At 38.4% G+C, this 17,414-nt stretch overlaps 1 long non-coding RNA gene across 3 annotated transcripts in view; it reads right to left on the reverse strand.

The window, feature by feature from the left end:
- The window catches only part of LOC120228666, a 247,575-nt gene that overhangs the window by 29,346 nt on the left and 200,815 nt on the right, over positions 1-17,414 (reverse strand). For 2 of the 3 annotated variants that reach the window (XR_005527554.1, XR_005527552.1), the window contains one exon: positions 4,858-4,896. This is a non-coding gene — a long non-coding RNA (uncharacterized LOC120228666). Of the gene's footprint in view, positions 1-3,567; positions 3,597-4,857; positions 4,897-17,414 lie in introns of those variants that run through there. The other variant, XR_005527553.1, reaches the window with a different exon arrangement.

A 17,414-nucleotide genomic window follows, 5' to 3' on the forward strand; every position in this document is an offset into this window, starting at 1 on the left:
CAGGTACAGTCCCCAAATCTACTCTATTATAATTATTTTGCCTTCCTTTTTCTTCCTACTAAAATTGTTGAACATTTATTCCTTCATTATAATTTGTTTTTAACTCACCCCTCTCCTGCTCTTGATTAAGAGTTCGTTGGGGTCAAATACCTTGATATATATATCCTAGGCATCTAATACTGGCACTCATCAGGTGCTCAATAAAAATCAAAGGAATGAATGACTGAATAAACAAATGAATTAATTAATAAACAAACATGAAGCAACAGGATACCAAGCCAAACTCATTACCTAGCTCTAGTAAACTTTGGAATAGTCTACAATATGGCACTCACATTGAAGGTGATATCATACCTCCAGGCTGCTTCAAGTTGTAGAGTTAGCCTGGCAAGTACTTAGCCAGGATTCAGCTTACTTGAGTCATACCCACCTCCATCCCACCACCATTCAAGATGCTCCAATCTCAATCTCCAGTCACTGAGAGACTACAGTCCCTAACCCTGTGGTTCTCTAGGGCATACCTCTCCAACTTCTCCTCATTCCTCTATTCCAAGTATATAATTTTATTTTGATGTTTGCAAAAATGTTAAATGTAGGCTTTCCTTTTGCTCAGTAGAATCCTTACAGGTAATGGGATAGAGGTTAAGAGCATATAAGGTCAGACTAAATAGATTCAAGCCCAACTATCATTTATTTATTAGCATGTGACCTTCAAAAAGCAGTATCTAAGTTTCTGCTTTTCATGCGTAGATGGAGATAATACAAGTACCTAACTCAGAGGATTACTGTAGAAATTATATGAGATTATAAACCAAATGCAGTGAGGATGGCTCCTGATGTGTTATTGTTTTAATAAACAGAATGAGAATAAGAAAGTTTCTTTTTTATTTAGCTGTCTGGTTTATAAGTACTTATGAATTGAAACCAAGAGAAAAGAGAAATCCCCTTTATCTTCCTAAAAAAAAGTATTAATTGTGTAGTCTAGTTGCAAGGACAGGAATATCTATGGATTGGACCACCTTTAAATCTTATGCCCATCCTTACAATGAGGCTGAGTGCTTTGGTTGTTGACCTAGGTGTTGGGACTTCCTCAAGGGTCTAGAGTGGATGAGAGGGTGGGAAGGGGAGTACTGTCTTAACCAAACCACATGGACAGAGTGAGATGGACACACTCACTAAAGGAAAACCAGAGCAGAAAGAGCTTTAAAAGCTGCTCTGCATCCCTATAGGACTGAACTAACCAGGAGTAACCAACGTAGGATGACATTACTAACCAAGAGAAATGAAACCCTCAAATACCTGTTTTCTCATATTTAAAACTAAAATATTAAGATGAAAAAGAGAGACAGTCCAACTCAAGGCCTATTCGGATTTAGTTTCATGGGCCCCACAAAGGAATTATTGCCAGGGGCGCCTGGGTGGCTTAGTCGGTTAAGGGTCCGACTTTCGCTTAGGTCATGATCTCGCGGTTCGTGGGTTCGAGCCCCGCGTCGGGCTCTGTGCTGACTGCCAGCTCAGAGCCTGGAGGCTGTTTCAGAGTCTGTGACTCCCTCTCTCTCTGACCCTCCCCTGCTCACGCTGTCTCTCTCTCTCTCCTAGAAATAAATAAAACATTTAAAAAAAAAAAAAAAAAAACAAAGGAATTATTGCCATAAAGGTCTAAGCCGTGTCAGTGCAATGGACATATCCAAGTAGATTAATAAGGCTTTTCTTTAGTGGCCAATTTAGCTAAGAGAGAATTTCCTTTTAAGGACTATTTCTAGCCTCTCCCATAAATTACCGAGGAGCTTACTTCAAAGTTCTACTTTGGCTATAGAGTCACAGCCTTGAAAGGCATAGCTCCCCAAATTCAAGCTAATCCTTGCCCCTAAAGAAAGTAAGCAAATAAAAGGATCAATTTCCTTCTCTATGTGTCAGTTCTTATTATATTTAAAATTTTTTTAAATGTTTTTATTTATTTTTGAGAGAGAGAGAGAGACAGAGTGCAAGCGGGGGAGGGGCAGAGAGAGAGGGAGACAGACTCAGAAACAGGCTCCAGGCTCTGAGCCAACAACAGAGAGCTGGATGCAGGGCTCAAACCTGTGAACCATGAGATCATGACCTGAGCTGAAGTTGGATGCTCAACTGATTGAGCTACCCAGGGGCCCTGGTTCTTATTATATTTTAATATGAGCACATGTATTCCCTTGTTGGAGTAAAGAATTAAGTAACAGTAACAAAATTCAGAGAGACATAAATTGCCAACTTACACTTCCTAGTGTAGCTTTGCTACAGAAGCTTCTGTAAAAGTCATATAGATGCCAAGATCTATAGTACCTAAATCAGCCCATTTGTCAGTCTGAGAGTGATTTACCCATGAGTGGTGGTAATGGTAGTGTGTATGTGTGGCAGTGTACCTGTATTTGTGTTTCTCTTATTCTGTCCCCTCACATTTCTCCTCGTAAGAAATTTCTTCTCTCTATGGTCCTCTACCACTCAAGCCATCAAACATGGAGGAATGAACACAATGCCTAGACAATGTAACTTTGTTTCTTGAATAGAATATCAGATATACAAGCAATTTTTAAATATGTTCATGTGAAAAGAAAAATAAGCAAATGTAGAAGGTAATTATGGAGGTCACAGAAAGTTTCTTTTCCCTCTTTGTTTTTAAATGAAACATTCATTTTCTGGTTACAAAGTAGAAGAAAATTCTGAGAAAATATTGGGATGACCATTAAAACAGGATATGAAATATGAAAATCTCAAGTAATAAATAATGAACACAAATAAATGGTCTGCCAGTTTGTCAACCCTGAAGCCAAGCATTATAGTCCAGGATTTAAAATGAATAAAGAGATCATAGAAAATGATACTGAGCCACACATACAAAAAAATCTCACTTAATTCTATTGTGTTCTTAAAACATCGATATTTGTGTGGGTAGTGCATACACTGAAACATTATTTTTACTTAGTACCACCAAATTTGGAGGAGTTTAGCACGAGAAAGAATACCTGGAACCAATTAGAGATGTTCCCAGTTCTGGCTTGAGCCTGTTTTCCCTGGAGGTTCTACAAGCCTACAGCCAACATTACTTCTATCAAATAAAACAATGGTTTTGCTAAATGAAAATATCACTGGATATTGCAGAATACCTTTGGAAAAGTGTCTTATGAAAACATATCTAAATCATTTTACTTGACAGGGCAGCTCCATTATTAAAAGTGTATCTGTATTTTTCAACAAATCTTGATTCATATTGGTGGCTTCCTTCCTAGTTCCAAAAGAGAATACTATCACCATGTGCTTACTATAGTAGAAAGGCTCTTATCATTGTATTATAAGTGACCTGCTTTCTTAAAATCTAATCTTATTCCTTTCTTAAAGTCTAACTTAATATAATAAATATAATATAATATAATATGTATATATTACATATCAATATAATGTAACATGTTTATATTTATATTATTTTTAGATTATATTTACCATTAGTTAAATATTTATTTAACAGATAACACTTATATCTTATAATAATATATTTATAATTTATGAAATATATAACATAATGTAATCTATATTACTTACCTAATATATTATGTAGTTATTTATTTCTGAGAGAGAGAGAGACAGTGTGAGCAGGGGAGGGTCAGAGAGAGAGGGAGACACAGAATCTGAAACAGGTTCCAGGCTCTGGGCTGTCAGCACAGAGCCCGACCTGGGGCTCAAACCCACCAACCGTGAGAGCATGACCTGAACCGAAGTTGGACGCTTAACCAACTGATCCACCCAAGCACCCCTATGTAGTTATGATATATTAAAATATATATCATATAATTATCTATATATACATGCTTAATTATACCATTATGGGATAGACTGGAAATAGTTTGAAAAAGAGTTCCCACTGAAATTTAATTCAGGTCATGGATTAGACATTGCAGTTTTAGTAATTCCCCAATCACCAGTATCCCATTCACAAAGCCTATTGCTTATAAATCTGCCTCAGTTATCATCTTCTCTGAAGAGACTTCCATGCCCAAACTCTTTACCACCAGAAAGATAGAGCTGCTTTAAAAAATGCCACTAATATTTTGTGTAATGAAGCAAAATGTCAGTGAATGTACAATCAGATATTTGCGGTCTTGTGCAGCCATCTTGTACCAATTATTATGATTATACTTGTCACACTGCACTGTACTATTTTATTTAATGCCAGTCTACACAGTGGGACTCTGACTTATCTGGGCGTAAAGCCACGGTCTACTGCATTTTTGCATCCAGGGGCAGATACCCTGAACCAGGCCCCCGTTAATGCACTTATCTCTCAGCTGCTGGGAGTCTCAGCTGCTGATGGCCCACAGCGAAGTTTCCCCCGAGGATTCTCTTTGGCCAACAGGAGCCCAGAAATGCCCAAGAGGTGAGCCCTCTCATAGAATGACTGGATGATTGAAGGGTACATGGCCCAACCTCTTGAATCAAGGTGGGAGGAGTCTTTGGTGTTTTTCATGCCCAGCAGCTCCCCTGGAGATCAAGGCTTGAGTCTGATGATCCCACATACCTGCCTAGCTTTCTCCCCTGCCCAGATCTGCTTCCTTCATTTCCTTCCAGGCTTCTCCTGGAAACACCTCATCAGCTAATCACTCACACAAAAACCCCCAGGTCAGACTGTGCTTTTAGGAAATCTGACCTGAGACAGCTCTAAGTGCACACTGATTTCTGTGACAAAGGGTCTTTTTCTCTCATTAAACTCTGAAATCTGTAAGAACAGAAAAGATGACTTATTCATCTCTTCATATCCAGTACCTAATTCAGTGCTGATAATAAACACTCAAAAAATTTTATAAAATTGAATTAATATGTAAGTATATTTACCTCATTCCTTATTCTCTTCTTGGATTGAATAGATAAATCCTAGGAAAAGAGAGACATGGGTTTAAGGATTATCGTTGCCATTATCATTTAATACCAACCTTTTACTAAGACCTAATGAATATGGATTGTCAGGAGAAGTAGTAAGCTCTGAAGTGGGGGAAGGGGGTAAAGATACCCCTCCCCCAATTCTATCCTATAGTAATATACATAATTAAACAGTGGTACCTCATAAATTGAATAGATTCATTAACAGTAGCTAATGGCCATACATCAAACTGAATTTTCTTTTGTTTTCTTTTTCAGCTTCCCATGAGGATATTTTTCCATCCCTCACTTTCATCTTACTCCCATATTAAATCAGCATTAGGCTGGTAAAGCCGACTATAAGAAATAAAGATTTTCTCAGTTGCATTTTCTCAGTGCCATCACAATATATCACCTGAGATTAAAACAAATATGGGGCTTTCGTCTCTACTGTATCTCTTGGAAATGGTCCTATTTCTCTTCACTAGTGGAAGACAGATCAGACTTTACCAAATGAGTTAACAAGGTCATCCAGAAGGACAAGAACTCCAACATTAATCAAAAACATGTACATATATCTAAATTAATCTGAAGGCACAAGTTTCTCCATCAGTGTTTTTGCCTGGGCCTGTGTCTTACTAAAGTGTTTCACTAAAGTGGCAGAATTTCCAAGAGCAGAAAATAGAACGATACACTCAACGTTGTAATTATAATTCCTGTTACTAACGGATCGCCTCAAAGTCTGGCCAAGAAAGCATAAAAATAATTGACTCTTCACAAATAAATTTTGTTTTGAGGTAGACATAGCTTTCTGATGAGAAAAGGCTCATTAGGTTTCTATTACTCAAACTTGTGTCCACTAGACAAGAGCCAATTCTTAACACAATGACAAAAAAATGACTCAAATACCATCCCTAAGCAGATTCATTGTTTGGGAACATTGGTATTTGGTCAGCTACTCTGCACACCTCCAGCCATCAAATGTATCTCAATGACAGAGCTATGAACAAAACACATGAGATGAGGTGAGGCAGGGGAGAAGTGAGAAAAGCAAGGGAATTCTAAAGAAAATTGGTCTTCAATATGAATCAGCTGCCATTTCACCCAAGTGTGGGGCTGGATATGTTATGTTGTCTCATCTACTCTTTACTATAATCCTGATAGGGTTGTATTTTTATCTTCATTTTATAAGTGATAAAAGTTGGCTTTACAGAGACCAGATAGCTTTTACCAGTCACATGGCTACTAAGTAGCTCAGCTGGAATTCAAACCAGAGACTATCTGTTCCAAAGCTCATCATCTTTTGACTTTATCACTCTTTATCAGGTAGGTAGTATTCACAAAGTGTTTATTTTTCATGGAGCTCTTAAATATCGACATCTCTGTGACATGGGGGAAAAACACTTTTGTGCACTCTTTCTTTATGACACCAGTACTTACAATACTATCACCCTTTTGATATATGACCTACTAACAAAAAACTAGTGCAAGATTTGTTCTAAGACTAGGTGCAGTCTTCTTTAAAGTTCTCAAAATGAATTAGTAAAATGTGATGGATGCTTCCAGAGCATGCTAAAGCTTTAGAATATGCCAGCAAATGAAGATAAATGCAGGCAATACTGGGTACCCCCAATTTGTGGACAAATGCCCATAGCATGTTCATAACTCCTTGGCCTCCAAAGCCCTGGGGAAGTTCCAAAATGATACTTGATCTCCTGAGTCAGAAAGGGACTGAGTCTGGGTTCTATTCTAGATGGAAATGGGGAGAGATCTGGGCTGCCATCCTCTGTTCCCTTTGTGAAGTGGTGTGTGAAGTATCTATTATGAGTGAAGGATGTGAGACAAAGATGAGGTAACTTAGAAATTTTAGGCAGAGGTTAAATGGGCTTCGATTCACTGTCTTGAGGAATGAGAGAAAGGACTGACAGGTGACAGGGTGACTAGAATGCATGCTCCATGAGATCAAGGAATTTTTCTACCTTGTATCTCCTTGCTGTTTGCACAAAGCAGATCTCAGTATATATTTGTGGAAGGGGCAACTTTGGAAGGAATTTTTTTTTAATTTTTTATGTTTATTTATTTTTGAGAGAAAGAGAGACAGAGCATGAGCAGGGGAGGGGCAGAGAGAGAGGAGACACAGAATCTGAAGCAGACTCCAGGCTCTGAGCTGGATGTGGGGCTCGAACTCACAAACAGTGAGATCAGGAACTGAGCCAAAGTTGGATGGTTAATGGACTGAGCCACCCAGGTGCCCTGGAAGAAATTCTTGAATTGATTTTATACATGGCAGTATCCACAATATAATTTTAGAAATAAATTAAATTCTATTAATAGCATTTCAATGAAATTGGCAACACCTCATGCCATATCATCTCTCTCTCCCTCATGTTCCTCTTAATACCAACCAGAGAGTTTTTGGGCAGTTGAGGTCTGGACAAAATGACTGTCAAGGGTCACCAATCAATGACCTTGATTCACTATCAAGGGTAAATTAGAGGTGTAAACATTAGCATGATGATTACCTGTATAAGCTGGTTACAAGTCGCCTTCTCAGGCTTTGCCTTGGTGATGGTGAAGAGGTTTGTGAGTGTTGTGAAAGACTGTATGTAGATGCGTCTGAGGTCCTTCAGGAACCCAGCTAGCCACTCTGTAGGTTCTGGCCTGACATTTACACACCTTCTTCTCTAAAGGCCAATGTTTCTCAGATGCTGCATCTGAACTATTTCTTTTCCTTGTTCTAGAGCTTAGTGCTCTCTCTGTGTTTTCTCCTTTTCGTAGAGGAGTTTCTAGCAAGACTCCAGAGGGTTGTCTTATTTTCCCTCCAACAGCTGCCCCAAAGTTTTAGAGCTCTGTTTTGCAGGAGATTCTTAACTTCTCTAGGAAGTTACAATACTCACCTGGCCTAGAGATGTTACACTGTGGTGATTTTCAGACTCAAAGTCTACCTTCTGCCTGGCTCCCCATCTCATCAACCTCCTGACCTCATTAACACTCCCTTAAGGCATCATCTACTGTGTGTTAGGCTCCTGTTTCTGCCAGTGACAGTAGGAAGAGGGGGGGACAGCAATGTGGTGTATCAGTCAAGTTTAAGCTTTCGAACTGTATTTGCAAACTTGACAAAGTACTTTATAATCTCTATATAAAAACCAAGTTTAAAGCAAAGACTTATTAAATCTGTATAAAATATACAAATGAGTAAATTGTTGCTAATGGAATGACTTTCTATTCTCATCTTCAAATATGAATCACAACAAATTCCTTTTATTTTATTTTTTTCTTTTCAATTTTTTAATTTAAATTCTGGTTACTTAACATATAGTGCAATACTGGTTTAAGGAGTAGAATTCAGTGATTCATCACTTACATACAACACCCAGTGCTCATCAAAAGTCCCTCCTAAGACCCATCACCCATTTAGCTCATCACCCACCCACGTCTCTCTATCAACCCTCAGTTTGTTCTGTATCTTTAAATCTCTTATGGTTTATTTCCCTCTCTCTTTTTTTCTCCTTCCCATATGTTCATCTGTTGTGTTTCTTAAATTCCACATATAAATGAAATCATATGGTATTTGTCTTTCTGGGGCTAACTTATTTCACTTAGCAAAATACACTCTAGCTCCATCCATGTCACAGCAAATGGTAAGATTTTATTATTTTAGATGGCTGAGTAATATTTCATTATATGTATTTATATACCACATCTTCATTTTTTAATTTTATGAAAAATATTATTTCACATCTTCTTTATCCATTCATCAGTTGATGGACAGTTGGGCTCAGTCTCAAGAAGCATGAGATCATGACCTGAGTCGAAATCAAGAGATGTGCATTTGACCAACTCAGCCATATAGGCACCTCCTTTTATTTTAATGTTTATTTTATTTGGGGTCTTCTGGAGTTCCATACAAATTTCAGGATTGTTTGTCCTAGTTCTGTGAAAAATGCTGGTGGCATTTTGATAGGGATTATATTAAATGTGTAGATTGCTTTGGGTAGTATAGACAATTTAACAATGTTTGTTCTTCTAATCCATGAGTATGGAATGCTTCTTCATTTCTTTGTATCCTCTTCAATTTCTTTCATAATTGTTCTATAGTTTTCAGAGTACAGATCCTTTACCTCTTTGGTTAGGTTTATTCCCAGGATCTTACTGTTTTTGGTGCAATTGCAAATGGGATCAATCCCTTTTCTGCTGCTTCACCACTGGTGTACAGAAATGCAACAGATTTCTGTATGTTGATTTTATATCTTATGACTTTGCTGAATTCATGTAGTTAGATCTAGCAATTTTTGGTGGAGTTTTTTGGGTTTTCTACATGCAGTATCATGTCATCTGCAAATAAATTACTTTCATTTCAAACAATACATTCATCTTTTGCAATACCCAGGATACCTCACTAATCCATTTCAGGTTTTCAGTATAGTACAGATCTGACTATATTTGTAAACAAAAGACTTAGCTGCAAGAGAAATGAAGAAAAAAGCTAGGCCTGCAGTTTGGAGTTACATTCAAAAATCATTAAACCGGAATTCATTTTAAACAAGTTTCTGCAAGGTAGTTGGGTTGAGTGTGATCACTGGTTCTGGGAACCCATTATGAAACAAATAAAAGTTAAACATTGCCCTGGAAAGAGACAGTGAGTTGAATTCATTTATCTATTGAACAGCAAATAGGGCCCAATTTTGGCAAGGAGAGTAGGATATCTGGGGAGAGGATGTCATCCCAAGGATGTAGGTGAGAACACGATGTTAAGAACAGTAAAAGGTACAGAGACGGAATTTTACAGAATTATTCAGAGTGTGGCAGATTTATATTATGTCAGTTTAGCTCAGCTGGAACTGAGTTTCACAAAATTTCTTTGCCTGCATAGTTCCTGGTTGGCATGAAGTAAGTATCAGACACACTCTTTTTGCATGCAGAAGGTGAAAGCAGGCAATGAGACTCCTGGTGGCTTATGCACAATGTTGCTTGTCGCTGGCTTCCCACCTTGGGGCAGCATCCCCTCCTCTAGTTCCTGTACCTCCTGCCTCATTTGGCTTCTCTGGCTCCTGGTCTAGATGCAGATTTACTTCAATAATGAAGGGCACTAGCTTCCTCTGCAGGATACCCCATTATCCATGTGGCAAGAGTAAAGGCAGGAAGAGACCGTCATGGATTTTAAAAGCCTGCCTCATGGGCTCCAGTCAGCTCAGCTTTGCAGGTTCCTATTTGTGCTCCCTTCCCTTCATATCTGACTCCTTCTCAACTGCCTGCCTTGTGGATTTCCACCAGATCCAGAAGGAAACATCTCATATAATATCCCAACTGTGTAAGGCCAAGCCACCATTATAGATCCCTTATTTATCATGTATATTTTGGAGGTTTTGTGTTTCTCTGGTCACACTCTGACTAAACACTGGGTGACATTATTAGAATGGGCAAAATTGGGATGATCATCTGTAATTTCTCAGAAGAAAGGCAATGACTTTGACTAAGCTCTTGTTGGTGTAAAGTTCTCCAGGATGCTCAACAAAGGTAAACCCATGCTATTTAAGACCTTCAGTGTCTTCATAGAACTTTATACATGTTATTAAAGTTGTTAATCATCACACACTTTTAGATCATACGCAATAGTTTATATTTATGTATATTTATGGGTAACATTTCAAATATATTCCGTGTTTGACATTATCTAGGTGATACCGCCATTCTTAGTAGCCGATGTTCAATATTTAAGATTTTGCTTTGTATACCACTTTTGATGTGTATTTTTATCTGTGACCTGATTTCTTTCTCAAAATAATTCTGAGAGGTCAGAAAAGAGTCAGTAAGGAGTTGGGGTTTGGCATGTAAGAAGAGGTCAAACATTTCCAAAGCCCATGCTGTCACATTTGCACTTTATAATTTCAGTTAATTTTCACAAAACCTTTATGGTTAGTTTCTTACTCTTATTTTGAAGTTGAGGACTGATAATCAGAGAATAAAGTGTCTTGTTCAACATCTCACACTTAACAAAAAATTCCTTTTCCTTAAAAGTGAGTGAAACCATAACCATTCCAATGGAAAAATTGGAATAACCTTTAGAACAAAAAAACTCTGAGGTTCTATGCACTAAGAAAAGTAGGAAGATAAGAATCAACCAGAACTATATAACGAGGATTCAGTATCTGACATGTGAGCACAGCAACAACAACAACAAAAGGTGATAAAAATTTTCATCTCTTGATAATACAAGCTTTGCCAGTAGTAAACTATATACAGTATATTTAATACATCTGAAAGATGTTGCATGTATAATATGTAAATTGAATAAAATGGAAAAAAATGCCAAAGCAAGTGTCAAACACTAGACCACAAAACTTCCAAGTATCATCTAATGACTAGGGAGGAAGTATGTATTTTAATGAAAAAAATCCCCAACGTATAACACCTAGAATTTTCATTTCAGTAATTGTCCCTTTAATATTGAGACCCTTTGTCTATTCCAGAGGGGTAATAACAGGTAGAATTTTACCTGAAATCCCCTTAAGTTTCCAGTTCTCATGGTCACTTCCTCCTCAAATTTCTTTCTGTTCTAATCAATGGCACAATCTCAGTGAAAGTTTGAACAAAAGAAGCCATTTCCCAATGGTTGTAAAAACAAATGGAACATGAGGGGAAGTTACACTTTACAATGAAGTAGAGTCACAGAATTTTAGTGGCATTGAAGATTGATTCCCTATCTTTTCCAAGCGACTTAACTGAAAATCAGAGTTTATGAATTAAATTCAAAAGTGAGTTCAGGATTATGGATGCACTAAACTTGCGCAATTTTGTGAGGAACTTAGAAAAAAATCACAAATATAAAATTACATATAGGACTTTGGGTGTGGCTTATGAAAATGAGGGTTTAACATTCTTTTTTTTTTTACCTTTTTTTTTTTTTTTTAGAGAGAGAGAAAGAGACAGCTTTAACAAGGAAGGGTCAGAGGGAGACGGAGACACAGAATCCGAAGCAGCCTCCAGGCTCTGAGCTAGCTGTCAGCAGAGAGCCCAATGCGGGGCTTGAACCCACGAACTGTGAGATCATGACCTGAGCCAAAGTCAGATGCTTAACCGACTGAGCCACCCAGGTGTCCCCTTTTTAAATTTTTTTAAATGTTTTATTTGTTTCTGAGAGAGAGAGAGATAGTGTGAGCAGGGGAGGGTCAGAGAGAGAGGGAGACACAGAATCCAAAGCAGGCTCCAGGCTCTGAGCTGGCAGTCAGCACAGAGCCCGATGCAGGGCTCGAACCCACGAACCATGAGATAATGACCTGAGCCTCGGATGCTCAACCGACTGAGCCACCCAGGTGCCCCAGGGTTTAACATTCCAACCAGACCCAAATGAGGTAAAATCCAACTTGAAAAAGCAAAAGCAGCGTAAAGTGTTGAACAAGCCAGTCCCAGGAAGCGCACAGAAGCAGAGGGGCATTGGGACCAACTGGAGCCAGAGACGTGAACCTCACTGGGATTGTTTCTGTCTCTGCTTCTCTCTGCAGGTTGGCCTTATTCTCTCTCACTGTAAACCAGCACTCTTCAGAAGCAGGAAAATATGGCTACTGATAGTTCTTAAGTTACACAGCATAGAGTTTCAACCACTGAGATGCCAAAAGGCTCTCTGGGCCAAATCAAATCCTAGAGAAGGACCTTAGTTGATCTACTTGGGTCCAGGTGAACTGCTATCAGTGGAGTTGAGTCTTATAAAAACAAGGGGGCAACCACGGACACATGCTCAGCAAAGAAAAGAAGAATCTGTGCCAAGAAGAATCTGGAAAGACAAAACAACCCTCCACAAATTATCTGCGTGATGCTGAATAGCTAATAAGAGGTATATCCAGAATCATAAACTAAGGGTTCATTTCTAGAATAATTTTTTTCTCTGAATGTTAGAGCAGATACTAAAAAAAAAATTAATTTTCCTGGCTCAGAATTTTTGTTTCCTTGGCATAGAAAATTATCAGAACACACAAACCAAAATAAGACCCAACATAAAACAATTTTTAATTTTTTTGTTAGAAGGCAATTTAGAGTTCCTCTGAATGACCATTATACACATCAATTCTCTTTAGGGACTTATTAAGAAAACAGGACATTTGGGTTAAGCATGTATTATCTATTAACTTATATTAGAAACTTTCTTTTTACTGCTATTCTGATATAATTTGTTTACTTATTATCTCTTTATCATAGATATAGAATAGATGAAAAAGTGTTCATTGGTTTGCTCTGTGACAAATGAAAGATTACTGCACAGTGCTTTGATATGTAAATAGCATAACTACAAGTTTATTAAAGCCACATTTTTTAGAACAAATAGCATATTGCTAAACATTACAGACCAAAAAGTTCCTGCATAAGGAAGTCGCTATTGATTTATACTTCCTACTTAAGTAATTCTATATCGATTTACATTTCTTTGCCCAAAACAGAGTGCCTCAATCATTGGAAAAATTAAAAGGAGGGGAATTGAAAATGGGAAATTTTGACACAACATATTATAATAGAAAGAAAACCCCAGGCCTTTCCTTTTCTTTCTTTAACTCAGCTTTAGCAGCATCTTTTTATTTTAATTGTTGAATTAATAAATTTCCATTGTTCTTGATTAGCTCTGAGTATTCCTCTCCGCTTGGAAATATGACATATGTTGAAGGCAATCCTGGAAAAGATTTATAGTAGTGCCAAACTATGCCACTGTGCTTGAGATGAGAAAGATGGAGCTTGAAAATAAGTAATGGACCTCAGTGTTCAGCTCTTTCCTACCAGTGAGACTTTCTCTGGATTAGACTCAGCTTTGCAGCCTGGTGAGGCATGGCCAAGTCTACATCTGTTGTACTGTGTGCAGCTAGGCAAGGGCAAAGAGTCTCAATTCAGAAGCTGGAGAAAAGAGTAGGAAACTAAAACCAAGGGTAGCAGACGCCACACCAATCTGAAGGTGTATGAGTTATCTTCTAGATGAGTAAGAGAACAACACCTATTCATACACATAAATCAAATCCTGTCCAGCAGGCTCAGGGCTTTGGGTTCTTTCCACAGAAGCACAGGACAGGACACACGAGGAGAATGGATGATGGTGTGATACCTCACACTGATGTGCCATCGAGCAATGGTAAACAAGGTGTCCAGGAAACATTGGGAGGGGCTGACAGAACCGTGAGCCAGTCAGAAACCAGAACTGAGTTCCTACTACTGGTAAATTCTATTGGAATATTATGGGGAGCCAATTTAAAAGCAAAGCCACAAATGCACAAGTTTGCCAGACTCTTTAAAATGCAATTATAATCACTGATCAAGGTATGGGTTTAACATAGAAAACCTGGAGAAGATTCCTGATCACATTTGAACATTTTAAATTTCACCTACCTACACATTACCTAGCATTAGCTTCAGGATGTTGTCTTTAGAAAAAAAAAAGCCTTTGTTTACCCTCTCACACTTAGAAGAATATGTTGTTTTTTATTTGTGCATATTGTATCTATGTTTTTTTTCTTGAATTGCTCCATTGCCTTTTCTGATATCATATTAAGTGATCATGATTTAGAATAATGTGACAGACGTGTTCAGTGTGGCAGAAAGTCTCCATTTTTCACTCCAAGTTTACTTTCCACCTATCTCAGCCTTAACCTGTGCCTAGGAAGAATGACCTCCACCTGTTGGGTCTCCTGAGCTCCCTTGCCCTCTGGTTTCTAGTTGAGTTTGGCCAATAAGAAGAAGAGACATGAGGGGCACCTGGGTGGTTCAGTTGGTTAAGCATCCAACTTTGGCTCAGCTCAAGATCTCACAGTTGGTGAATTTGAGCCCCATGTTGGGCTTGCTGCTATCAGCCCGTCAGCGCAGAGTCTGCTTTGGATCTTCTGTCCCCCTCTCTGCCCCTCCCCAACGAGTGCTCTCCCAAGAATAAATAAATATTTACAAAAAAAAAAAGCAGCAGCAGCACAGACATAATACCAGATCATGAGAGAAGAGAAAGGTTGGGGTATTCTACTCCTACTCTTTTCCAGCTAGACAGTGGCTTAGCAGGGATTGTGTTCCCCTTGAGTGAGCATCTCAGACGGCCTCTGTCAGGTGGCTGCAGCTCTCTCCAGATTCCAGAGGAGTCTCTTTGACCTTGTTTGTGTCAGCTTGGTGGTAGGAGTAGCTTCCTGTCACTGCTAGTCTTAGAGGGCTTTCCCATCCTTTTTGAGTCACTTAACTTTGCAACACCTTGGTACAGAGACACTTTATTACATTTTCTTAAATTATTCTTATATATGTAACGTCTCCTTTTCTTCTAGAACTCTGATTAATACAGTTAGCAAAGAAATATCATTTACAGGGTACCTGGGTGGCTCAGGTGTTTGAGCGTCTGACCTCTTGATCTTGGGTTGGGTCATCATCCCAGGGTCATGGGATGAAACCCGCATAGGGGCTATGCTGAGTGTGGAGCCTGCTTGACAGTCCCTCTCCCTTTACCCCTCTTCCACTTGCACGTGCTCTAGCTCTCTCAAATAAATAAATAAAATTTTGAAAAAGAAGTATCATTTACTACAATACCCAATCTGAAGAAGCATCAATCTATTACAAGCAAAGTCAATGCAAAGTACAAGGACAGTAGTCCCACAGATGAGAGGGAATATTTCCAGAAAGCAGGACGGTGTAGTGGAGCAGTACCTGGTTTTTCATACCAGGATTCAAATTCTGGTTCTGTGTCTTGATAGATCCATGAACTAGAACAAATCTTATAGTTTCTCAAAATCTGTTTATTTCTAATAATAATATCTCTCATAAAGTTGTTGCTAAGATTCAACAAGATAATTTGGTTTAATCTCATAGCATGACATTGGCATTAAAACTGATAGCCTGGCAGCTCTGATGGTAGCACAGTTTTAAAATGATGCTTCCAGGGATAAAATATCAACTGAGAGGTATAATCTGAACACTTTAAGGATGACTTATAGTGTCCTCTGCTAAGAACCATCCATAGCGCTACTTTATGTAGTTTATAAACTGCTAAAAAGATTAATATGCCATATCCTGGATTATTACTTTATCATGTAGTCTCAAATCCAATAAGATTCCAGCCTTGAAATATCTCCTTCCTCCATGCTCAAAAGATACAGCCCAGAGGTGGAGATGATAAAGATGCTGGCAATGGTGATGGTAACTCTTACTGAGATTAATTACTGAGATTCACTCTTACTGAGACTAACTACGTGGTAGCACCCACTATTCTAAGAATTTGATACATTTTAAATCTTTCAATCCTCATAACAGATAACATATATCATTATGCTCTCATTTTACAGATAGAACAATCGAGGCAAAGATGAAATAACTTGCCCATGGTCACATCTAGTAACTGACAGAAGGGAAGTTTGAACCCCGGGGCCGAGGCTCTAACACCCATGTGCTAACGCACCCAGCTATACTGCCTCATCCTGCAATTCTCACCCCATTTTTTGATGCTATGGACATCTGGGTTCCATCTTCAGGAATACAAGCATTTAACTTAGAATTATAACACTGCTGACAAATTTTTGTCAAGCAAGCACTTTACTGAGCAAATATCATTAGGCCAGTTTAATTTATTATTGAATTTTCTATTCAGCACAGTTAAAACATTTTTATGTTTACTCTATTGAAATTATATTCATCAGGATCATTTTTCTGTAAACTGTACACTGAACATCTGATTTATTGGTCAGTCATTTTGTCCATATAAAATGTGACTGATTATAGCTCCTACCCAGAGTACTTTTCTTTTATGGTTATAATAGAGCTTCAACAAACCCACAGTTAATTTACATGAATTCAATCAGCTTGGCCAAAAATTAAAATAAATCTAAGAGTTTCTGTGATTTCCCAAATCCACCCCCAAGGGATTTTCAAACATTAAAAGGTTTCATAAGTGGTGAAGCTAGAACTGAGTAGTGATTGCTCCAAGAAGAAATTAAGGAATTAACTTGGGGTGGGAGGAGGAGAGTGTTGATGAGAAGGAGCTTATTAACATAATCTCAAAATATCTCCCTACAAATCACCATTTACAAAAGCTATAATTTGCTATACGGTAGAGAAACAAACAGCACCCCAACCAACTGATAGAAATTAGCATCATGAATATAGGACAGGCGTGATGTGCCTACAGGTGGGATAGCCTAAGAAGAACATGCATCATTTAATTTAGCAATCTTGCCAAAAAATACATAACGAGAATCACATTATGGGGAAACACTAGGTAAACCACCTTCAAAGGCAGTCTGTAAAACCATTGGCCTTTATTCTTCAAAATTGTCAAGGTCAGGAAAGACAAAATAGGGTAAGGAGCCATTCCAAGTTAAATAAGAATGATAACAATATGTGATCATAGTCTAGCTTCTGGAGAAAAACTGCCATGAATGACATAATTGGGATCATTGACAAAACTGGAAAGGGACTTGGGACGCCTGGGAGGCTCAGTCGGTTAAGCGTCGGACTTCGGCTCAGGTCATGATCTCATGGTTTGTGAGCTTAAGCCCCACACTGGGCTCTGCGCTGACCACGTGGAGCCTATTGGG

This window comes from Hyaena hyaena, unplaced genomic scaffold (genome assembly GCF_003009895.1).
Source record: "Hyaena hyaena isolate Hyena2069 unplaced genomic scaffold, ASM300989v1 scaffold_26, whole genome shotgun sequence".
NCBI lineage: Eukaryota > Metazoa > Chordata > Mammalia > Carnivora > Hyaenidae > Hyaena > Hyaena hyaena.